The 25,261-nt window shown below is 44.2% G+C and overlaps 1 protein-coding gene across 8 annotated transcripts in view; it reads right to left on the bottom strand.

The window, feature by feature from the left end:
• TMEM164 (transmembrane protein 164) overlaps positions 1-25,261 on the bottom strand; it is a 178,767-nt gene that overhangs the window by 114,365 nt on the left and 39,141 nt on the right. The gene's annotated exons all lie outside the window — the stretch shown is intronic.

Here is a 25,261-nt window from a genome sequence, read left to right as displayed (position 1 = left end):
AACTGGCAACCCTACCAATACTGCCACCCCCAGGCTCCAACCCTCCCTTTGATTTTGAAGGGGAGAATTTGTCACCCTGAAATATCTCTTTGGCATAAGGATTATTTTAGGCTGATTATTTTTTAAGAAACAGTAGACATAGGAAAAGCACTGAAAAGTGAGTAGAAGTTACCCTTTTGTAGGAGACATTTACAATCATAAGGGAAATCTCCATTTGTAAGAATGGCTCCCCCTCTGCACCAGGAAAAGAAGAATGACTCAAACTCTAGAAACTCTTATCAATGGGGAAGACACTGACCTCAACCTGCATAATGACCTTAGTCTTGATTACCATGCTTTTCCTGGTCCCCTCCCATAACTGGCCTTCTGCCCTACCCAACCCCCCCACCTAATGTCTTCCTTTTTTGTCTCTAAGCTGGAGATGGTATTTAAGGTGGTAGCCTGGGCCATTCAGGGAGTTACTCAATTTTCCTGGGTCTCTCCCATGTCTGCAGGAGGTATACATGCTACTAAACCTCCATTTGTTTTTCTCCTGTTAATTGGTCTTTTATTACATTGGTGGCAGGGCGGGGGGTGGGGGTGTCTCAGTCAAGAACTTAGAAGAGTAGAGGGAAAATTATTTTTCCTCTCCCACGTTTGATTGGCTTATTTCTAACCATAACCAGGTAGTTCTATTCTTCTATTCTCCCTGGGGCAAACCAAACAACAAGGACCTCGTCCTTCTAAGAGACAAATCAGTTCCATGATACTTGGTTTGACCTAGGCCTAGATTAGAAAAACTCCATCTGTATGACCTTCATCAAAGCACGGGTTCTCAAGTGAGACAAAGAAAGCCCTGCAGAGCAATTGGCTGAACATGCAGATTCCTGGGCTCCCCCATTAGGAATGCTGACTCCAAAAGTCTGGGACTCCAGGAATCTGCATGTTTAACAAATGCCCCAGGAGATTCAACCACTCCCAGCAGCCAGATACGATGACTGTTTGACCTTGGCCTGGACTACTACAGGAGTCAGAGATATTCAACAGGACTAAGGATTAATGAAAGAATGAAACTCATGTTTGTGGAGTTTCTTCCTGTACAGTGATTTAATGGTGTGGTTTACAAAGTATTAATAGGCATCCCTATCTTGTTGTGAGCATTTATTAAAATAGGTAATCTGCGTTATGCACTTGTTTGGCTCTGTCATGTGTATATCTTTAGCATTTGGCTCTTCGGTTCTCTAGAAATCTACATTTAGAAATAAAGGAAAATCACTACAAAGAAAGACACCTGCTTGAATCCCTACCAAGAGGAAGAGAAAGAAGAATGGAAAAGAGAAAGGGTCTTCAAAGGAATGTGACCAAGGAGTCCATCACTCGCAAAATACCTGATCAGAGAACCCAACCAAGGAAATAGTCACTGAGAACGAGCTTTCCCCCTGCGGATCAATCTGATTAATAGTGCAAAACCAATGACAATTACAGGCCCGTAATCCTTTACTGGTAATCATCAAATCCAAAAAGCTCTAAAAACTGAAAGTTGGGTTTTTTTTCAAAGCTAAATTGGTAGCAAGTATGACTTGAACTGAACTGAGACTATATATGGACTTATTTATTCCACTTATGCTGAGTATTCATATGGCTTCCATAAAATTAATATCTTTTGGGGGTACCTGGGTGGTTTAGTTGATTGAGCATCTGACTCTTGATTTCAGCTCAGGTCATGACCTCAGGGGTCGTGAGATCGAGCCCCAAGTCAGGATCCTCGCTCAACAGGGAGTCTGCTGGAGAGTCTCTCTCTCCCTCTCCCCTCCCCCTCCCCCCAGCTCATGCTCTCTTTCTCAATCTCTCTCTTAAAACAAAGAAAGAAATCTTTAAAAGAATAATAACGATAATGATAACCTTTTGATTATTGGGTGTTACCCCAGATCCCACTGGGAGTATAAATAAAATACTTTCCATTCACTGTATTGCCCTTCTGATTTTTTTAAGTAAGCTCTACACCGAACGTGGGGCTTGAATTCATAACCACGAGATCAAGAGTCCAGTGCTCTACCGACTGAGCCACCCAGGTGCCCCTGTATTACCTCTGAAATCCAAAAATTTTTGACATCTGAAATACATCTGACCTGAATGGTTTGGGATAAGGACTGTCAATTTGGAATTCCAATCATCCAAACCTTAATTTATCCCCTCTCCCCACTCCACCCCTCAGGAGCAGTCCAAGAAGGAAAGATACAAAGCTGGTATTCTCTACCACTGACCTAGTAGTAAAGTCACTCACCTTAAGCAAGGGACCAAGTTGGAGGTTGCACTCAGCTACCCAGCATCAGGCCCACCAAAGGATACACTCACAAGCTACAGTATACAGAGAGCAGACAGGGGCCCCCAACCACCTTGAAAAGGTCCTCAATACTTTTGGAGTCACCGAAGAGCCATAACAGCAGCCTTCCTGAGATTCTGGAATAGCCTAGATACTTCATGCTAACATGCTAAACAGAGAAGCAAAACTACAACACTGGGCCCCACAGTTAACTCTGACTTCTCCCACAGCCAAGGAGACATGAGCAGATTCTTTTTTTTTTTTTTTAAGATTTTATTCTATTTATTTGACAGAGAGAGAGACAGCCAGCGAGAAAGGGAACACAGGCAGGAGGAGTGGGAGAGGAAGAAGCAGACTCCCAGTGGAGAAGCCTGATGTGGGGCTCGATCCCAGGACTCTGGGATCACGCCCTGAGCCAAAGGCAGACGCTTAACGACTGAGCCACCCAGGCACCCCCATGAGCAGATTCTTGGGGCAGATGGAGGGATATCAAATCCGCAGATCTGAAAAAAGACCCCAGGTTCGTCCTATTCCATTTCCCGTAAACCTGTGGCCTCCCTCAACAACTGCAAAGATTTATGACACTGAACCTCTCTGCCCTAGCATGCTGGAGCCACATCCATAATCACCGTTAACCAAAGGAGCCATGTGAAAATAACGCTTTAATTCAGAGGTCCGATGGCCCCCAGCCTTGGCCTGAACATCCCTGCTTTCTTCTTTGCTGGGCTGCCATCCACCTCCAAACTTTGGTAGCATGTTTTAGACCAGCAGATGGAAAGCTAAATGATCCCTCAGTTGCAAACAGGGTGGGAAGAAAGGACACTTAGAAGTGCAAACAAGGACAGTAGGAAGAGGGGAAGAGGGAATTCATCTGAGCATATCCCACCACCACGTCGGTGCTTCTGTATTCATGCTGAAATCTGACCAGTTCTGCACCTGAAGAAAAGGACAAGGACAGGTGGTAACAAACAGAGCGATGTGCTACAAAGCACTTCTACTCTCCCGTCGTTTGGGAGACGAGCAGGGCCTTGTTATTAAATTCCACTTTGCAGATGAAGGAACCTAAGGGAAAAGTTTCCAAGAACCCAGATCCCCTAAACTCCCAGTTCAACACGCTTTCCACCTCACACTGGACACGGTCCACACCTTCATAATGGCTTCTCTTCTTTCGACTCTAGGCCTGCCCCTTGACCCAATGGCACACAGAGAGTCACCCCAATGGGCCCACACCTGTACCACCACACAGCTCAGAAGATCTAGTCACTACGAGGCAAGACCTCTCCAAACGCAACCAAACTGGGCAGCAAATTAAGTTTACATAGATGGGCTGCGGAGTCCAGCACTCTCTGAAGACGTGCTCATCTTAGCTCCAACCCACCTCATTCAGAACCAGGTCTGCTGGGTTCTGATACTCCCCGGATCCTTATAAATGGAGGTCTTTTTTTCTGGAAAAAAAAATGCACAGGTTCCATTCAAAACCATACTTCCTCAGATTCCCCAGGAAAGCTCCCTGTGCTACTTCAAGGTTCTCCGTGCTAAAAGAAAGCCAGAGGCCCAAGGTGGAGTCACTCACCCCCAAGATAACAAACCAATACTTAATTGCAGTTTCAACTCCCCCAGAATTTTAAGCCAATCGATCTGGAATTTTCTGGTTAGCACCAACTAAGTACTCCATTCCCCAAAGAAAGATGATGTAATCCACCTAAAAAGACCCTCTACCCTTACCCCTAAGGGAAGGTGACCTTGCCTGAAACAATCCTCCTCCTTTTTTTCTCCTTTGCTAATAACTTCCTTGCCCCACCCTACTTCCTATAAAAACCAACCACTGTGTACAACTCCCCCTCCCCTTGCTAGATGGAATGCTGCCTGACTCAGGAATCTCTTAATAAAGCCAATTAGATCTTCAAATTTACCCTGTTGAATTTTGTTCTTTAACACCGGCAATTTGTAAATTCAGCTCTTTCCAAAGCACCCAACCTAGGCAGCTGTCCCCAGTTCCTCCTCTGCCTCTGAACTGCTCTGGTTCCCCACCCAACCTACCTCTCCGACATCACTTGTCCTCCTTACTGTTCCCACAGTTACATCGGCTCAAGTTCACTGGCATCACTGTCCAGCCTCCCATCAATGGCTTCACCCCAACATTAGATGTGATAAACCCCCATCTTCATGACATCTAAGTAAGATTAATTTTTGTTCAAAGGTGGAAGTGTTGGTACTATGGCAATGTAATCGGCAAGAAGGGCCACTCGACCATCCTAAATGAGGGACTCGCCAGGTAAATCAGAGAAGAGGGTGGGAAAAATAAATGAAACCGAAACCGTGAGAGAGTACCAGGGGAGTGGTGTTTGGCCTGGTACACAATCTTCTCAGGCCCAGTCCTCCAGCTCTAGTTCTCCTGGTCCTCCCTCCTGAGGTGGTACACACCAATCTGGGGATTCCCATGGCCTTATAACCGTTACCAACCATAGAGAAGATCCATTCCTTGGCCTGCCCAAAGTCTGTCCTAGGCTCTATTCACTAATGATCAAACCCTTGGACCCACATCCTCTCTGCCTGGGCCACTGACATCATCTCTTCACTGGTCTCCCACCTCCAGGCACACTGCTGGAAGAAAGATCTACCTAAAACACCATTCTTATCTGCCATTTAAAACCCTACAATGACTGGCCAGTATCTACAGAAAAAGCCCAAGCTCCTTAGCGTGGCAGGCAAAGCTTTCTCTGCTCCAGACCCCGTCTACCTCTTCAGCCTGGAAGCCTCATGCTTTGTGCCAAATTGTACCCGGAACATACTCCATGTCGATAAACACACTTCTACAACCTCATTTTCTAATTGCTCCATTTCGTTCAATTATACAGATATGCAACAATTTATTCAACCAATCTCCTCCTACAGCACATGTTGTTATGTCTAAATTTTCAGATCCTTTACTATTTCCTTAGTCTACATTTGTACAAGGAGGATTTCTAGGTCTTCAAAGGGAATATACATTTTAAGGCTTTTAACCTATAATTCTAAACTGCCTTCGAGAAAATTTCTTTGAATTTATACTCCCACCAGCAGCATATGAGAATGTGTTTCTGCTACAACCTGTTTAAAAGGCAAAACATGGAATGGGAGCAGAATTTGCCACCCTGAAATAGGTCTCTTTGGCATAAGGATTATTTTAGGCTGGTTATTTAAAACACACACACACACACACACACCAGCAGACATAGGAGAAGCTCTGAAAAGTGAGTAGAAGTCACCCTTTTGTAGGAGACATTTACATTTATAAGGAAAATCTCCATTTGTAAGAATGGCTCCCCCTCTGCACCAGGAAAAGAAGGATGACTCAAACTCTAGAAACTCTTATCAATGGAAAAGACACTGACCTCAACCTGCATAATGACCTTACCCTTGATTACCACGCTTTTCCTGGTCCCCTCCCATAACTGGCCTTCTGCCCTACCCAACCCCCCACCACCTAATTTCTTCCTTTTGTCTCTAAGCTAGAGATGTTATTTAAGTGGTGGCTTGGGCCATTCAGGGAGTTACTCAATTTTCCTGGGTCTCTGCCATGTCTGCAGGAGGTATACATGCTATTAAACTTCCATTTGTTTTTCTCTCCTGTTAACAGGTCTTTAATTATGGGGGGAAGGGGGGGGTCTCTGCCAAGAATCTAGAAGAGTGGAGGAAAAATTATTTTACTCCCCAATAACACACACGTACAACTTATTCCTTTAATTGGCATGTTTCAAATGACCAAAAATGTTTGACTATTTTCTAACATGTTTTTTGGACAGCCGTATTTCTTCTTTGGGGATGTAACCATCTGTGGCCCTTGGCTACTTTACACCTGGTATGTTCTTTCTCATACTGGGTTGTAAGAGCCATTTATGTTTTAATGACATTTTATGCAGATTATTTGATATTTATTGCAAATATTTTCCCCAGGATGTCACCTTTGTAGCTTTGCTTATGTTAGTTTTTTAATATACAGAAGCGTTTTTATCTTTATGTAATCAGACATATTTGTCATTTCCTTTATGGCTTCTGTCTTTGATGTCATGTTTAAAAGTCTTACAACCCTGGGATTATAGAAGAGTCACTTACTATTTTCCTAACATTTTCATAATTTTATTTTTAAAATTTCAATCTCTACTGCTAATATGATTCACTCTTCCAGAATGGCTTTCTCACCTTAAATTTTCTGGCCAATCCCTATTTACCCTTCAAATACAAAAAAAGCATCATTTTTCTCCAGGAAGCCTTTGGTTAAATGCCCACCCTCTGTCCTTCCATTAACTCTTTTGGCTTACCTCTTTCTGAGAAATTACCACTTTTGTCAGTGTAAGGAACTTACAAAAAGAGAGCCTTCTCTCAAGAATTTTGAAAAAAGGGAAATAAGAGTACTTATAAAGAGTTGAGTTTTAGAATCAACATAAAATGGATTTAAGGTTATAAGGTCATCTTAAAACCAGAATGGTTCCCAGACTTCAAAGACCAGATTGTAACCTGCTTGAATTATACCTTAAAAAAGAATGGGGTTGGTCAACCACTGAGGTCGAATAAGGAGGGTCGGAGAGAGGTGTATTTCACAGTGTCCACACCCAAGCACTAGCCAGGGGCCAGAGAAGCTTAGCTCATAAACACCAAGCTTTCTGGTCCCATTGGCAAATTCACCCCTATTAAGAGCATGGAAGCAGGACAGGTTCAGATTATGGGCTTTAGAGTCAACACAAACGTGGGTCCACAGGCCGGCTCTGCCACTCACCAGCACAGTGAGCTTGGGTAAGAAACTGGAGGAATTCCCGTTTCTAAAATAGGGACAAAAATAGTATCTATGTCTTACGAGGTTTTGGAGAGGATCAAATGCGATCGACTGAGCAAAGCTCTTGGCACGATGCCTAGCACATAGCTAGCACTCAATACCTAAGAGCTATAATTATTCTCATCGCGGTAGGAAATCCATCCCTACTGTGAGCCACATCAGCAAGAGCTCACGTCACATTTCCAATTCATGCAACTTCGCTTGCTGTAGCTCCATGCTCGCATACCAACGTGCTGCTATGTTACCTGGCTTCCCTTCTCCAGCTGCCTACAAGGGGAGGACACTGAACCCCTCCAGACTCAGCTTCCTCATCTGTCAAATGGGGATTACAATGAGACGAGCTCGTAAGGTAGAGGTGAGGACTGAAGGCTTGACGCACTTAGTTCAGTGGCTGGCACACCGGAAGGAATAAAATAAGCATGAGCTATTGATAGCAGCATCTTTCTTGGATGCCCTTTCTCTTCTCACTGAGAATTCCATCCAAGCCCATAGCGAGTTCTATTTCCTCCACAAAGCCCTCACCAATCACTCCAGATAATGCCTCTCTCTTTTTTTTTTTTTTCAGTAGCCTGTAGAACTCTCTCGGTACTTGGATTTTATTTAATTTGGGGTATTAAATAGCTCTCAATTGCTGCACACAGTGCTACAGTAGATTTTGAATGAGGACCTGATTATCAATCTTTCCCTCCTGGTAAATCTTAAATTGGCATTTGAATGAGCTGCTGAACAAAGTCCAAAGGCTGTTTGTAGGGTAATGAAGGCCCTCAGCAATGGGCCCCCCACATACATACACACACACACACACACACACACACACACACACACACACAGCCTTGCCTGTTTTATTTCCCACTCTGCCTCTCATTTCCACCCTGAACCCCAGGTTCTACAGTCTAAAATGGAAAAGCATGATAGTGCTTGCCTCCAACACTTAACCTCAAACTGTTGTTTCCATGCAGATACCAAATGCTTTCTGGTATTTCTGTCTAGATGTCACACAGGTACCTCCGACCTAACCAGGCCTAAATGCGGACGTGCCATCTTCTTTCCCTAACCTCTCCCCTCTCTAACTGTCTGCCCAAAAAATGGGAGAGAAGAGACAGCTCTTCTAGCAGAATTCTGACTGACAAAGGCAGAAGGAAGGAGGGAAACAGGAAGTCGACCCAAGACATACACTGTAGTAATCATTGTTACAGGCAGAAACCATGGATAGCTGCTCTGATTAGTAATGCAAGTATGACTTTTACATGCAAGCTACGTGTTCATTACAAAGGAAAAACAGGAACTTCATAGTGGAGAAATGTGGCAGACACCGTCTTGACCAAGTGACCGTGGGTAACATCACCAGTGATAAAACATGTCATTGGGTACCCCCTGTTATGACACACAAGACGGGTACAGCATCACTTCTGTGCTGTTTTCGTCCAAACTGCCCAAACCTAAGCAAGAAAAAAAAATCGGATAAATCTAAATTAGGGACATTTTACAAAGTAACTTATCAGTGCTCTTCAAACTGTTGAGGTAAAGAAAGACAGCATGAGAAACTGTCGTGGATGGAAAAGACTAAGAAGACATGACGACTAGCTATAATGTGGGATCCTGGATTGGATCCTGGAACAGTCAAGGGACGTCTGTGAAAAAACTGGTGAAATTGGAATAAAATCTATAGTTCAGTTCAGAGGACTGATGACAGTGTCTCAGTATTAATAATTTACCATGATTATGCAAGATATTAACATTAGGGAAGCTGAATGAAGGGTATACAGAATTTTTCTGTAATATCTTTACAAGTCTTCTGTAAATCAAAAATAATTTTAGGGGCACCTGGGTGGCTCAGTCAGTTAAACGTCTGACTCTTGATTCCAGCTCAGGTCATGATCTCAGGGTCATGAGATCGAGCCCTGCACTGGGCTGTGCACCAAGCATGGAGACTGCTTAAGATTTTCTCTCTCCCTCTCCCTCTGCCATTCCCGCCCCCCACCATGTGTGCACGTGTGTACGCATGCTCTCTCTCTCTCTCAAAAAAAAAGAAAAAAAGTGATAATTAAAACAGAGTTTAAAAAAAAGTACTATCATCTAATCAGCTATACTAGTTTCAAACTCTGGAGCTATCTTTGATGGCACCCCTCTTCCTCAGCCCCACATGTAGTCAGTCCCCAAGTCCTGTCATGTTGACACTTCAACCTTTTCAATACATCTCACATTTATCCTATCTATTCCTAGTTTAGTCCCTCTCGTTTTCTTGAACTACTATAACAATTTCCTATCTGATCTCCAGGTCTCCAGTGTCTCCCCTCCTTTACTCTAGTTCATACATTACTGTCACGTTCTTATTCTTAATATATATAATAAGCCCTCATTATGTTACGTTCCTCATTAAAATTTTCAGATGACCAATTCGACAGAATCATTATCAGAATCTCAGCTAACTTCTTTGTAGAAACTGACAAGCTAATTCTAAAATTCTTACGGAACTGTAAGGGACTCCAAATAGCCAAAACAAGTTGAAAAGAACAAGTAGAAGGATACACATGACTTGATTTCAAAACTCATTACAAAGCAATAATAAAGACAGTGTGGTACTGGCATAAGAATAGACACACAGGCTAAAAGAATGGAGTTGAAAGTCCAAAACTAAACACAACTGATTTTTAACAAGTGTGCCAAAACCATTCAATGGGGAAATAGTCTCTTTAACAAATGGTACTAAGACAAGTGGATTTCCACATGCATAAGAATGTGTGAACCCCTACCTCAAACCATATGCAAATATTAACTCAAAGTCAATCAAAGACCTAAATATAAAAGCAAAAACTATAAAACACTTAAAAGTAAACATAATAGGGGTGACTGGGTGGCTCATTTGGTTGGGCAACTGCCTTCAGCTCAGGTCATGATCCCAGGGTCCTGAGATCAAGCCCCACATCAGGCTCCCTGCTCAGTGGGGGCCTGCTTCTCCCTCTGCCTCTGCTGCTCCCACTGCATGTGCTCTCCTGCTCTCTCGTTCTGTCAAATAACTAACTAAAATCTTTTTTAAAAAAGTAAACATAATAGTCAATCTTCACGACCCCAGATTTGGCAGTGGATTCTTAGATATGACACAGAAAGCATAAGCAACAAAACATAAAAACAGCTAAATGGGACTTCATGAAAATTAAAATCTCCTGTAATTCAAGGGACACTATTAGAAAAGAGACAACACAAAGAATGAGAGAAAATTTTTGCAAATCCAATCTCGGACAAAGTTCTAGTATCCAGAATACATAAAACTCTCGAAACGCAAAAATAAAATGACAAACAACCCAATTAAAAGTGGGCTCAAGATTTGAATAGACATTTATCCAAAGAAGATATCCAAACAACCAATATGCTCATGAAAACATACTCAATATCATTAGCCATTAGAGAAACGAAAATCGAATCCACAAGGACATACCACTTCGCACCCATCAGCAAGGCTAAGATAAAAAAAACAATCACAAGTGTTTGTGACGATGAGGAAAAACTCAAACCACATGCAGGCACACCTCATTTTGTGTGCTTGGCTTTACTGCACTTTGCAAATACTGCATTTTTTTTTTAACAAATGGAAGGTTAGTGGCAAATTTGCATTTAACAAGTCTATCAGTGCCAGTCTTCCAAAAGCATTTGCTCACTTTGTATCTGTGTGTCACATTTCGGTAATTCTTGCAATATTTCAAACTTCTTCATTATTGGTTAAGGTGATCTGTGATCAGTGATCTTTGCTGTTATACCGTAATTGTCTTCGGATGCCACAAACCGCCCACGTAAGACAGTGAACTTAAATCAATAAATGTTGTATGTGTTCTGACTACTCCACTGACTGGCTGTTGCCCCATCTCTCACCCTCTCCTTGGGCCTCCCTATTCCCTGAGACACAACAATACTGAAATTAGGCCATTTAATAACCCTACAATGGCATCTAAGCGTTCAAGTGAAAGGAAGAGTCGCACGTCTCTCACTTTATTTTTTTTTAAGATTTTATTTCTTTATTTGACAGAGAGAGAGACAGCCAGCGAGAGAGGGAACACAAGCAGGGGGAGTGGGAGAGGAAGGAGCAGGCTCCCAGCGGAGGAGCCTGATGTGGGGCTCGATCCCATAATGCCGGGATCACGCCCTGACAGATGCTTAACCGCTGTGCCACCCAGGCGCCCCTCTTACTTTAAATCAGAAGCTAGAAATGATTAAACTTAGTGAGAAAGGCATGTTGAAAGCCGATAGGCCGAAAGCGGGGCCTCTTGAGCCAAACAGTTAGCCAAGCTGTGACTGCAAAGGAAAAGTTCTTAAAGGAAAATAAAAGTGCTACTCCAGTGAACACATGAATGGTAAGAAAGTGAAACAGCTTTTGGCGTATATGGAGAAAGCTTGAGTGGTCTGGATAGAAGATCCAACCAGCCACCACATTCCCCTAGGCCAAAGACTAATCCAGAGCAAAGCCCTGACTCTCTTCAATTCCATGAAGGCCGAGGGAGGCGAGGAAGCTGCAGAGGTTGGTTCATGAGGTTTAGGGAAAGAAGTCATCTCCTTAACATTAAAGCACCAGGTGAAGCAGCAAGCGCTGATGGAGAAGCTGCAGTAGGTTCTCCAAAAGGTCTAGCTAAGGCAGTTAATGAAGGTGGCCCCGCTAAGCAACAGATCGTCAATGCAGAGCAAACAGACTTTTATTGGAAGAAGATGCCATCTAGGACTATCATAGCTAGAGAGGAAAAGTCAATGCCTGACTTCAAAGCTTCAAAGAACAGTCTGACTCTCTTATTAAGTGCTAAAGCAGCTGGTTACACATGTTTGAAACCAATGCTTTAAGTTGAAGCTAATACTCGTTTACCATTCCAGAAATCCTAGGGCACTTAAGAATGATGCTAAATTTCCTCTGCCTGTGCTCTGTAAATGGAACAACGCCAGCCTGGATGATAGCACACCTGTTCACAACATGGTTTGCTGAATATTGTAAGCCTACTATTGAGACCTACTGCTCAGAGTGGGGGGGAAAAGATTCCCTTCAAAATCTTCCTGCTCACTGACAATGCACCTAGTCACCCAAGAGCTCTGATGGAAATGCATGCAATTCATGTTGTTTCCGTGCCTGCTAACACAACATCCATTCTGCAGCCCGTGGATCAAGGAGTCATTTTGAATTGCCAGTCTTATTATTGAAGACATGCATTTCACTAGGCTATACAGCTGCCATGGAAAGTGATTCCTCTGCGGGATCTGGGCAAAGTGAACTGAAAACCTTCTGGAAAGGATTCACCATCCCAGATGCCATTAAGAACATTCACGATTCATGGGAAGAGGTCAAAATACCAACATGAACAGGACTTTGGAGAAAGTTGATCCCAACCCTCATGGATGACTTTGAGAGGGTCAAGACTTCCGAGGAGGAGGGAACTGCAGGTACAAAGGAAAGAGCAAGAGAAGCAGAATCAGAAGTGGAGCCTGAAGATGGGACTGAACTGCTGCCACCTCATGATGGAACCTGAATGACTGAAGAGCTGCTTCTTAGGGATGGGCACAAAGAGTGGTTTCTTGAGATGGAATGTACTCCTGGTGAAGATGCCGTGAAGAGTGTTGAGATAACAACACAGGACTTAAATAATATTACATCAACTTAGTTGATAATGCAGCAGCAGGGCTGGAGAGGATGGAGTCCAATTTTTGTAGAAGTTCCACTGTGGGTAAAATGCTATCACACAGCATCACATGCTACAGAGAAATTACTTGTGGAAGGAAGAGTTCATCGGTGTGGCAAACCTCAGCATTGTCTCATTTTAAGAAACTGCCCCAGCCACCCCAGTCTTCAGGAACCATCACCCTGATCAGTCAGCGGCCGTCAACATCGAGGCAAGACCCTCCACCAGCGGAAAGATTATGACTCGTTGAAAGCTCAGATGGTTAGCATTTTTCACAATAAAGTATTTTTTAATTAAGGTACCTACCTTGTACTTTTAGACACAATGGGACTGCACACTTAACAGACAACGGCACAGTATAAACATAACTTTTATATGTATGGGGACACCAACAAATTCATTTAACTCCATTTATTGTGATATTTGCTTCATTGCGGTGGTCTGGAATGGAACCCACGGTGCCTCTGAGGTACGCCTGTACACTGCTGGCAGGGATGTGAAATGGCACCACGGCGCTGGAAAATAGTCTGGCAGTTCCTCAAAAGGCGAAACATAGTTATCATGTGACCCAGCAACTCCACTTCCATGTATACGTCCAAGAGAAATATCCACATAAAAACTCACACATGGATGTTCATTCCATTTCCATGTGTACGTCCAAGAGAAATGTCCACATAAAAACTCATACATGGATGTTCATGGCAGCCTTATTCGTGACAGCCAGAAGGTGGAAACAACCCAAACACGCCTCAGTGAATGAATGGATAAACAAAATTTGGTATATCCTCACAGTGGAATATTAGTGGGTCATTGAAAGGAGTGAAGTCTCGATCCACGCCACAACATGGACGAACCTTAAACACATACTAAGTGAAAGAAACCAGTCAGAGAAGACCATATATTATATGACTCCATTGCTATGAAATGTCCAGACCAGGAAAATCTATAGAGACAGAAAGCAGATTAGTCATTGCTTAGAACAGGGGGATGGCGGAAGGACGGGTAGGCGAGTGATGGCTAAATGGTACAGAGCTTCTTCTTGAGGTGATGAAAACGTTCGAAGTTGTCATGATGGCTGCACATACTTGTGGATATACTAAAAACCACTGACTGAACACTTTAAGTGAGTGAACGGTACAGTAAGTGAATTATATCTCAATAAGCTATTTTAAAAAACAACAATGAATTTAGGATGGCTCCTTAATGCTTGTTAAATGAAGCCCAAACTCCTTAATGTGGCATCCACGTTCCTCCCCTCCCCCATCATCATCTGACAACCCCCCCAACCAGCATTACTGCTCACTACTCTTCTTCATGTGCCTTTCCATTGCACCAAAAGAATTGTTCGCCATTACCCATACACCCCACCATGCAGTTTCCCATCTGTCTTCCCTCTTGCTCTTCCGTTTCCCATGGAACTCTGTTCTCACAACCCATTTTCACGTGTTTATTTCTTGCTTCTTTCATAAAGCCCAGTTCAAATGCTCCCTCCTGTGCAAATCCTTCCTTATTCTTCAACTCTCATACAGTAGGCCCTCAAAAAATGATTTACTGAAAGAAAGAAGGTCAGCAGTCCTCCCATAGGAGGAAGGACTTCCACCTCTAAACCACAAGCAGTAATGCAGAACTTTCCAAAGGCTGGAGCTACTGCCAGAGGATAACCCCCTCGAAGCCACAACTGCACTTCTCTCTTCCTTTCCAAATCACAGCGGCAGCTCACTGCTTCAGCCCCCTTACTAAGTTCCCGAGAACGTTCCAAACTGCTACTCTCTACATTTCCCAAAAACCCTGCCCTTGATGAAAAAAGCACTGACATTATGCCAGGGCCGCCGAGTACAGTTGTGTAGGTTGTGCACTGCACAACCCTAGTGGCGCCATTCAATTATAGTCTATGTGAATGGCACCCTCTCCTAGGGTTGTGCAGTGCAAAGCCATTCGTGGCAGCCCTGCTTAGAAACATCAGTACAATTTAGTAAAAACGCCAAAAAGAACACTCAATGAGAGAATCACTGCATCTATATTGCTACTGAGAAGGGGATATTCTCCAAATCTTATCAAAAAGATTAAAAAACGCAGAAAAAGAACATGGTCATTGCACGCACATGGTATATGCATGGAGTTAGAAAACAGAAACACCCACAAGAAAAATCGTCATTAATGATGTTTTCCCAGCAGTGGAGAGAAAAAAGGATACATATTCTGGTCACTACAACGGCGTGATGTACCTACACTGTCTCTCTCGAAACCCTTCAGCCCCTGTGAGGTTCTGATTTTAGGTTACCAAACAAATCCCCGATTAATCTGGCTTCAGGAACCTATCAGAAAGGACATGACCCGACTGAGACACACAAGTGTTGTGTCTCTACACGGGTCCCGCCCCCATCATCAATCCATTCAGCCACCTTGTGGTTTATTGCGAAGTCTCCTGTACGGTCGCGAAGTGTGAAACCAACCTCCTGGGTGAGCTATAAAAATGAGGCCTTGAACCCACAAACCAAGGTGCAGAGTCAGGACCCACATCAACTCCACCAAGGCAGAGATATCCTCTAAAGCTCAGCCAGAGCAGCCAGCCAACAAGGTCCCCCTCTAAACTGCAAGTAGTAACACAGGCCCCTCCCAAAGGGGATTTGTAAAGGGCTGGAGACATGAGCTATAAAGACAGGTAAGCTGTGGTCAAGACCGGATATGCCCGCCACTGCCTTGGTTCCTTCTTTGGACCCCTGCTCCAACTCAGTTCAGCCTCCCACATTTCATTCCAGTTCTCCTGCCTCCTCCAGAGACTTCCTAGATCACCCACCAAAACTGATCATTCCTTTTCTGAACAATGTTGGTGCTTCCTGGTGCTGTACACTCATGACTCCATTAGTCGCCTACTATTGTTAATAATAACGACAGCAGCAGCAGAAATAATAATTATTATTATAGTAATGGCAGTACCTGTGCCTGGCCCTACATTCAGCACCTTCCATGTATTGTTTCATGTATTCCTCATGGCCATCCTAGGAGATAAGAACTATTTCCCACCCCAACCCTGTTCACATAGGAGGAAAGTGAGCTAGTAACTAATAACGAGAGTAACTTGCCTAAGGCCACACAACTACTAAGTAAGTAGAGGAGCCGGGCTTTGAATCCAGGACTGATTCCAAAGATCATGTTTGTAGCCAATACTACCTGGAAGAGAAGGGAAGTGGGTAGTGTATACAGAGAGGCTCAACCTTTCAAGGAGCCATGGGAGTCCGCCTCCTCTGACCCATTTAAGAGGGGATCACGCTGCTGACTTGACCTCAATCCCAGAAAAATATTTAGAATCGAATGACCTGGCTGTCTTAAAACCCTTCCAGACAGCTCTGAGGAAACAGAGCCTAGGCCAACCCGTGGGAGGGATGGAAGGTATCCAGTTCCCCGCAGGAAGGGGACCAACTATGTCAGGGTCACAGCCACACGGGCCAGCAAATGTTTGCAGAGCTCTGCCACCAAGAAGCTATCCGACTGTGGTCAAGGATCTTTGGGGTGGGAGGAGAAACAGGAGCATTCATTTTAAAGAAGGAAGGTTTTTCCAACTTCCTTGGGCCCCGGTTCTTGTCACCTTTAAAAATAGGAATAGAAATACCTACCACGTGCAGTGCGGCTAAGGTATAAAATAGGAACGTAAGCCAAACTACCTGGGGCCTGATGCTTGCATCAGTTTGCCCTTGCCGGGGATTCTGGCCGGATGCGGTTCCTGGCTATGAGAAGTTCACGGTCTGTCTGCAAACCATTCTTTTTCCTTCACGACACTTGCTACTGTTTCTCACTTTATAGCAGCTGCGTTATTGTTGTTGTTCTTGTTGTTTAATGTCCACCTTCCCTGCCAGACTGTCAGCTCTTGGAGGGCGGGGGCTGTGTGCTGGTCTTTACTGTAGACCCAGAAGCGAACAGAGCGCCTGGAACATACAAGATGCTCAACAAATACTTGCTGAATGAATAAATGAAACGAGCACATCGATGTCCCTGTGGTAGGGATAGACTTGGTCACTCTAAAATACTCAAGCCTTGTTTATGCCTCTCAAGATTTCTAAGCAACTGGTAACGGTGGTTTGTTTCCAGGGAGAAGAAAGAGTGGGGGAGTCGGAGGTTGGAAGGAATCCTACATTCTATTCTGTTCCTTTCAAATTGCTTGAGTTTTTTAAAATAACAACTAATTGAACATGAAACCTGTGGGGAACACATGCTTACAGTGGTTAATCTCTGGGAGATAGACTTCTCAGGGGTTTTTATTTGTCATGTGTCCTATTCTTGTAATGTCGCAGGCTTGGAGTGGGAGCGTGTGTTGCTTTTATGATAGAATCGTACGATAAAGAGGCAATTTTGCAAAAAACAAAGATATGGTGCCTAGCTCTGCTAACCACTTGGGGTATGAAAAGGGAGGCAGCTAGAAGTTGGGGTGGGTTCAAAAACCCAGAAAGCTCTGTCCAAACTGCACTGGGGGAGTGAGACTGCTGTTCCTCCCCACAGATAAGCTCCTTCTTCAAGCAACTGGAAAGATTTATTTTAATCCCTGAGACAGCCTCAAGCCACTGTTAACAGCCCAGACACCAAGCCAGCTAGATAATTGGATTTTTTTTTTGAAGGGAAGGTGTCACTCTTTTGTCTGTGACAGTAATGACAGGGCCCTCACAGTGGGCTTGTAACTCCTCAAGCTTTCCTGGTCCCATCTTCTTCTTCTTCTTCTTTTTTAATGATTTTTTATTATATTATGTTAGTCACCATACAGTACATCCCTGGTTTCTGATGTAAAGTTCGATGATTCATTAGTTGCGTATAACACCCAGTGCACCATGCAATATGTGCCCTCCTTACTACCCATCACCAGTCTATCCCATTCCCCCACCGCCCTCCCCTCTGAAGCCCTCAGTTTGTTTCTCAGAGTCCATAGTCTCTCATGCTTCATTCCCCCTTCTGATTACCCCCCCTTTCTTTATCCCTTTCTTCCCCTACCAATCATCCTAGTTCTTATGTTCCATAGATGAGAGAAATCATATGATAGTTGTCTTTCTCTGCTTGACTTATTTCACTTAGCATTATCTCCTCCAGGCCTGGTCCCATCTTCTAAGCAAGAAAACACTAAAGTACAGAAAAGTTGATCCTATTTCAACAGCCCAGAATCCAGGTATTTGGCTTTGCTGTAAAAACTCAATGGTTCTATGTGCTGAAGGCGCCTTGGGCTCACCTGGGCAGTTCACTGAAAATAAAAATACCAATTCCTGGGGCTCTCTCCTCAAGACCCTGACTCACCTGGTCAGGCCAGGGGCCGGGGACCGTCGCAGGTGATTTTCAATGTACAACCCCATTTGCAAACCACAGTTCTCCCTACTGCTGAACAGTCCCGCATCCCTGAAGACAGAGGAGTCCTTACTCACTATTTTTAAAAATCTCCTTTGAGCAGTATATTCCCCCCCCCAAAAGAAAACAAAACAAAAAAGGCAGGCCGAAGAAGTCTGTAACCAAGACGACAAGCCGGAGCACAAAGACATAGGTCTTCTGTGATTTGAAACCAAAGGACGCGGAAGGAGAAGGAGACAGGCTGAAGGCAGACACTGAGTAACAGGGGAAGCTAAAGGTTAACAAAAGCATGGTGTCTGAGCGAGCACCCAAGTGCCGGAGACCTCAGACTCCTGTTCCGCCCATCCGAACTGGGTACCTTGAACAGAGGCCCTCAAGCTGGAAAGCAACCCTGAATTAGCAAACTACACCCTTAAAAAAAAAAACACATGCTTTCTTCTGAATCGGACTTCTGGGAGAAGGCAGGGGGAGCCGGACGGGAACCTCTGCTTTGGCAGAGGTTACAAACCATTTTTTCCCCTCCAATCCCTCCCTCCCTTCCCTACCGGCCCTAACCCGATCGCAGAGCAGGACGACAATGAAACATGAAATTCACATGTGCTCAAGTTGGTAAAAAAAAAAAAAAAAAAAAAAAGCGCTCTTCCTCAGGCTGCACTCTGACCCTGGAGCTCAGGTTTTGTTCCCAAGCAGGGAAGCACGGAGATGGATAAAAGGGTTGCGGCCACTGCAAATTGAAAGGCACAGAGTTGGCCTTTTGTTCTCCTTTTCAGGCAGGGGCTATTCTGGAAAGCAGACATCAAAAAGAAAATTCAGCTTGCGATGAGCTGGAATTGGACAAAATGTGATGAGGCCTAAGGGGGGGGGGGGGAAGAAAGCAAAGAGAAAGAGGAAAAAGGGCTTTTCTTTACCAGAAGGGGCTCTTTTCTGAAAACTGCCTCAAATGACAGCGCTTTCCACATTCAGTGCACTCCAGGAAGCTGTGCATTGGACCTAGAACCAAACTGCTTTGGGACACGTGTTATGAGGAGGAACTGAGGCAGAGGCAAATGGCCCAGAATCTCATGGTTTTGGAGACACAAGGGGGAAGGAAACGCAGGACTTCAGGAGTAGTCCTCCTAGGCACATTGTTTCCCTTGGTCCAGAAGGACAGATGAGAGTTTATTCAGAGTGATGTGAAGGAAGGGTCCTCTGGCAAAATATTGGTGGCTGGAAAGAATACAAAGCCAGATGTTACCTTCTCTTAAAGGGACTCTACAAATGGTGCTTTCCTTTATTATTCCTTCGGATATGGACCCACCCGTCTCTGGAGGATCTGGGGTGGCCTCATGGAAGGACGCTTGGCTCTCAGGAGCCTTTGAGCTTTCTGGCTTCTGGGCTGATTTTTTTTTTTTAATTAACCATGTGCCAGCAGTTTCCTTCACCACGGGGAGGAAGCACGAGCCTGATGGGGGGACTCTCAAAGTGTGTCCTACTGGTAGGCAGGTAGAGAAACGAGCTACGCCATCTAGCCACATACCTTCTGCGAGAATCCAACTCAGAGTCACAGGCCTACACCTGGAAAAGCACTGCTTTCCTTTCCTCTCCAGGGACCTACAGATGGGCCTTTCTCCTAAATGCTTTTGAACTTTACCTCTGTGACCCATTAGGCTGTGTCCTTTCATTAAGTCCTACAGTAGCTTCTATTCTGAGCAGAAGAAATCCACAGGAGTCCTAACAAGAAGTGCAAATAACATTTAGCAACAGGTATTTAAGGCACTATATAATTTTTAAAAGCTGAAGCAGGGCCCCAAACCAAATGACCTGAAGGCTCCTCCTAGCTCTACGGGACTACATAAAACAACATTTAGCAACCCTCGCGCTTACCAATTAAATGCTCAGTGGTATGTATGTATGTGTGTATATATATATATATATATATATATAACTGTAAATGGTATTACCATCACATCAGCAGAGTGATTTCAGCCGATCGCATAATCAAGAAATACCCACTGAGCATTCAGTCACGTTCTTCACTCTCTACAGATGTGGAATTCTAGAACAATGAAAAGCCATCTGTAACATCTCAACTCCATAAGCAATGCCTTGGGTAAGCTGTATTCCCTTAGCTCTCCTCCAGGCCCAGCATTAATGAGCCCAACCTAAAGTACAGAATGTACTTTCCGAATTACTTCACTCTCCTACTTCTCCCCAACCCAGCCCCAGCAGTGACCCGGGTCAGGTGATTCGAGACTGCCTCCAATATCCACAGACAAGTTGTTTCAGAGCCAGCAGACTTTACTTCGAGAATGTCCACTTCTAGAAGAAAGTGCAATATGGCCTGCGAGTTAGAACCCCAGGCCATAAGCCCAGAACGGCTGCTAACTAGAGCGGGCCAAAGACTTGCCCTTTCTAAATCTCAGAGCCCACATCTGTGAGAGGGTTGGACTAGACTGGGGCTTTCCTCAGCGTCACTCGGCAGCCACTGGGATGTCTCGTCAGGTGAGAGAGGTGGGGCAAGTGATCTGTTATGAATAATAGTTAAAACACTGAAGTTTGCAAATGACTTGCACATATATTTCCCTGCATGGTCTCCCTCTGATGGTTCACTTTCTCGCTTGCATTCCTCTAATGCTCTCTTCCGTCGCAGAGCAAAGGGCAGTTATGGAGACAGCAGGTGGGAATTCTGCATAACCTAAATACTGCCTTCTGGCTGACGTGGCCCTTAGCCCAGTCTGTTGAGTACATGAAGACCATCCATTATATGCGCAGCAGCCACAAAAAGATTGAGAACCCCCAGACTAAATGATACATTCACTTGCCATATAGTTATTAAGAACCTGCGAGATACTAGGCTAAGTGCTGGGGTTACCACAGCAATTCACAGACACGGCTGTTGCTTTCATGGAGTATTCAGGCTGGCAGGAAGAGAAATGACATAAAACACACAAATCATACTCTAAAATAAAAACTGTGATCAGAGTTCTGAGAGCCTGTAACAGAGCCATCAATCGGGCAGCAAGCAAGGGGAGGAGGTTCCAGGCAGTGGGAAAAGCCAGGGTAAAAGCTTCAATGGCCCAGAGGTTACAAAGACAAGTTTAGGCAATTCGAAGGAGCTCCTTTTGCCTGGATCATATACAGTGCCAGGGGAACATGGTAAGAAACGATGCTGTAGGGATGCCTGCCTGGCTCAGTCTGCAGAGTATGCAACTCTTGATGTTGGGGTCATGAGTTCAAGCCCCACAATGGGCACAGAGCTTACTTAAAAAAGGAAAGAAAGAGAGAGAGAGAAAGAGAAAGAAAGAAAGAAAGAAAGAAAGAAAGAAAGAAAGAAAGAAAGAAAGAAGATTAGAGAAGAAAAGGAAGAAAGAAAGAAAAAAGGAAGAGAAAGGGAGGAAGGAAGAAAGGGAAAAGAAGAAAGAGGGCAAGAGAAAGGAAGGGAGAGAGAAGGAGGGATGGAGGGAGGAAGGATGGATACTGTAAAAAAGAAAAGAAGAAAAGAAAAGAAAGAAAAGAGGGCGGTGGAGGGAGGGTGAGAGTATGGGAGGAAGGAAGGATGGATACTATAGGAAGGAAGGAAAGGAGGGAGGGAGGGAGGGAGGAAGGAAGGAAGGAAAGGAGGGAGGGAGGGAGGGAGGAAGGGAGGGAGGGAGGGAGGAAGGAAGGAAGGAAGGAAGGATGGAAGGAAGGATGGATATTGTAGAGGTGAACAGAAGCCAGATCATACAAGGCCTAGGAAGCCAGGTAGCAGAGTCTGAACTGTTTCCTGCCACCCTAAATCCCTACGATTCTGCTCATAGGCTGAAACTAGGATGTGTGTCTAGCATCACAGGCCTGAAACCCTGGTGCTTTTTCCCATTAAAAAAAAAAAAACAACAACACTGTCAGGAGCCCTCGTTAGGGGCTGGGGGACTGTTCTTCCATTCTACTTCACGTTAAATAGACTTTTTGCCAGCTGGTCTGGGAACCTGACCCCCAAGTATACTGTGTCCATGGGAAAATGCAATCTGAATTCAAAACAGATTTCCAAAGAAACTTTTGGAACAAAACCCATTCAACAGTTGTTTGGGAATGCCTGGAAAGCAATGAAATCTAGGACCTTGCTTTATTCCACAGAGCCAGTGTTTGGAAGAAAAAAAAAAAAAAGAGTGAACACTCTAACCACGGTCTTAAAATAAACACAATATCCTCATTTTGATTAGGAGGGTTATATTTAGGTACAATCACTGAATGCCATCATGCAGTTCCTACTTATATATTTAAATTACCACAAAACCCCAAATATGTTGGTGATGACTAGCTGTCCTTACTCTAAATAGAGACAATGCAGAAACAGAGAAGAGGGTGGTCTCTTTAGAAGGAAACGTGCAAACCAAGCCTGTAGCATACACACAAATTGTCCTGCGTCCGTGGTTACCCAGCTCTCAATCCTCGAGACAGTAATTCGACAAATATCTGAGGGTTAAGTACCATAGAATTTTGCATGATGGTAGCACCCCCGTTCTTCTTGATGTTCCTTTCAATGGAGAATCCCTATCTATGCGTATTCAGCAAAACACCCTGTGACACCTGCCATGTCCCACTTCCCCCATCCCCTCATTTGGTCTACTAGCAGTGAGGGAAACAGAAGTTTTGGCAATTTCCCAGAAGTGTTGGCAATTTCCCAAATCCCTGCAGGTCATTTTACAGCGTGGTCATTCGCAAAGTTGGGTGTGCCTAAAAAATCACCTGGAGAGGGGTGGGTTACAACTCAAATTCCCAGGCCAAATCCTCTCCCCCAGATCTGGCCTCAATAGGTCTGAGGGGAGGTCCAGGAATCATCATTTTTTAATAAGCACCCCCCACGCCACACACACACACACACACACACACACACACACACACACACACTTGGATGTAAGTGGCTCAAGGACTAAACTTCGAGAAACCCCACTGCAGATATCTTAGCTAGCTGAGTCCCAAATCCTGAACTGAGAATAATGGGAGCCAGTCAGAAAGCTGGCTGGCTCTGACGCGGAACGCCAACAGAGGCTGAAATAGATGGGAGAGGAAAAGCCAGCATCCCTGTCGACTTGCCCCCAACTACATTTCAGTCTTTAAAAATCCCATATTTTTACTTCAATCAAACAGATGGCATCGCCTTTCCGGCAATCTCCTACAGGCACCAGAAAAGGAACTCAAGAGGGACCATTTAGAAGGAAGGTATAGAAGTGGGAGAAGAAACAATGTTAATTCGCTTGGCCCTGCCCCAGCTTTGCTGAGCCTCCTTACCTCTCCTGCTAGCTGGTTTCCATTTCTGGAACTCAGCGCCGCTGTGGCAGGGAACAGAGGCCAAGGTGGGGCAGTCTTCTATTATTCACATTAATGATTTCCTCTGTTACATGAATAATCAAGAGTTGACTGGAAAGAGGAATAAATCAAAGGCAAATATTCCACTGAGAGGTTAAATAGGATAAAGAAGGCCCCCTGTTGGTTGAGAGCTGTGAGGTGATAAATGGACAGTCAGGATCCCTGCCTCTTTCCATTCTCACCATTTGCCAGGAACACAGATTTAAAGCTCATACGTCAGCGCTGAGCTTGAGAGAAATAATGAGGTATCTGTGTTTTTCCACTGCTCCCCATAATACCTAGAATATGCTTTGGCACTTAACGTTAACCCTAAATGTTAACCAACTGTTGTCAATTCACCCATGAATTCGACAGTTGTAAGGGTCGAGGCCTAGACCTGGCTTGACGGTTTATTTTATTTTATCGCGGTAAGAACATTTAATGTAAGATCTACCCTCTTAACAAAGTGCGCAACACACTATCGTTAACTATAGGCACTATGTTGTACAGCAGATCTCTAGAATTTGTTCATCTTGCATAACCGAAACTTTATGCCCATTGATTAGCAATTTCCCAGCCCTCCATAACACCTAGTAGCCACCATACTACACTTCAATTCAATGAGTTCGACTCTTCAAACACCTCCTGTAAGTGGACTCACCCAGTATTTGTCCTTCTGTGACTGGCTTGTTTCAATTAGCATATGATTCTCAAGGCTCATCCATGTCCTAGCACATGACAAGATTTCCTCCTTTTTGAAGGCTGAATAATATTCCATTGTACTTGGGGACATTTTCTTTATCCATTCATCCATCAACGGACATTTAGGTTGTTTCCTACATCTTGCCTATTGTGAACAGTGCTGCAATGAACACTAGCGGGCTAATATCTGAGATCTCGATTTCAATTCTTTTAGAAAAATCGCCAGCAGTGGGATTGCTGGATCATATGACAGGTTTATTTCTAATTTTTGGAGACACCTCCATGCTGTTTTCCACAGCGACTGCACCATTTTGCCTTGCCGCCAAGCATGTACGAGGATCCTGGTTTCTCTGCATCCTTACCAACCCTAGTTATCTTTTTTTCTCCACTATTATCAAAGCCACGAAAGACAACAAGGGTTGGTCTGGCCATTTTTATTGCAAGAAAACAGAGTCCTACTCAAGCTTGCTCAAGAAAAGGGAGGTTTATGATGAAAAAACAGAAACATTGGGGTGCATATGGCCCTTCTCTTCACTACGTCTGTATCTTTGGGGTAAAGAGAAGGGCCATGTGCACCCCAATGTTCATAGCAGCATTGTCCACAATAGCCAAATTGTGGAAGGAGCCGAGATGCCCTTCAACAGATGACTGGATTAAGAAGATGTGGTCCATATATACAATGGAATATTACTCAGCCATCAAAAAGAACGATTTCACAACATTTGCAGCAACACGGACGGGACTGGGGGAGATTATGCTAAGCGAAATAAGTCAAGCAGAGAAAGACAATTATCATATGGTTTCACTCATTTATGGAACATAATAAGTAGGAAGATCGGTAGGAGAAGGAAGGGCGGTAAACAGAAGGGGGAATGAAGCATGAGAGACTATGGACTCCGGGAAACAAACTGAGAGCTTCGGGGGGTGGGGAATGGGATAGGCCAGTGATGGGTATTAAGGAGGGCACGTATTGCATGGTGCACTGGGTGTTATACGCAAGTAATGAATCATGGAACACTACATCAAAAACTTGGGATGTACTGTATGGTGACTAACATAACATAATAAAAAATTATTATTAAAAAAAAACAAAAAACAGAAACAGGTATCCCCTGAGAATCCTACTGCAGGATAAAGCTTGGCCTCAGGAGAGCTGGAAGCTGG

The sequence above is a fragment of the Ursus arctos genome, chromosome X, assembly GCF_023065955.2.
Source record: "Ursus arctos isolate Adak ecotype North America chromosome X, UrsArc2.0, whole genome shotgun sequence".
NCBI lineage: Eukaryota > Metazoa > Chordata > Mammalia > Carnivora > Ursidae > Ursus > Ursus arctos.
The sequence above is the reverse complement of the archived record's forward strand: the minus strand, read 5'-3'. Positions and strand labels throughout refer to the sequence as shown.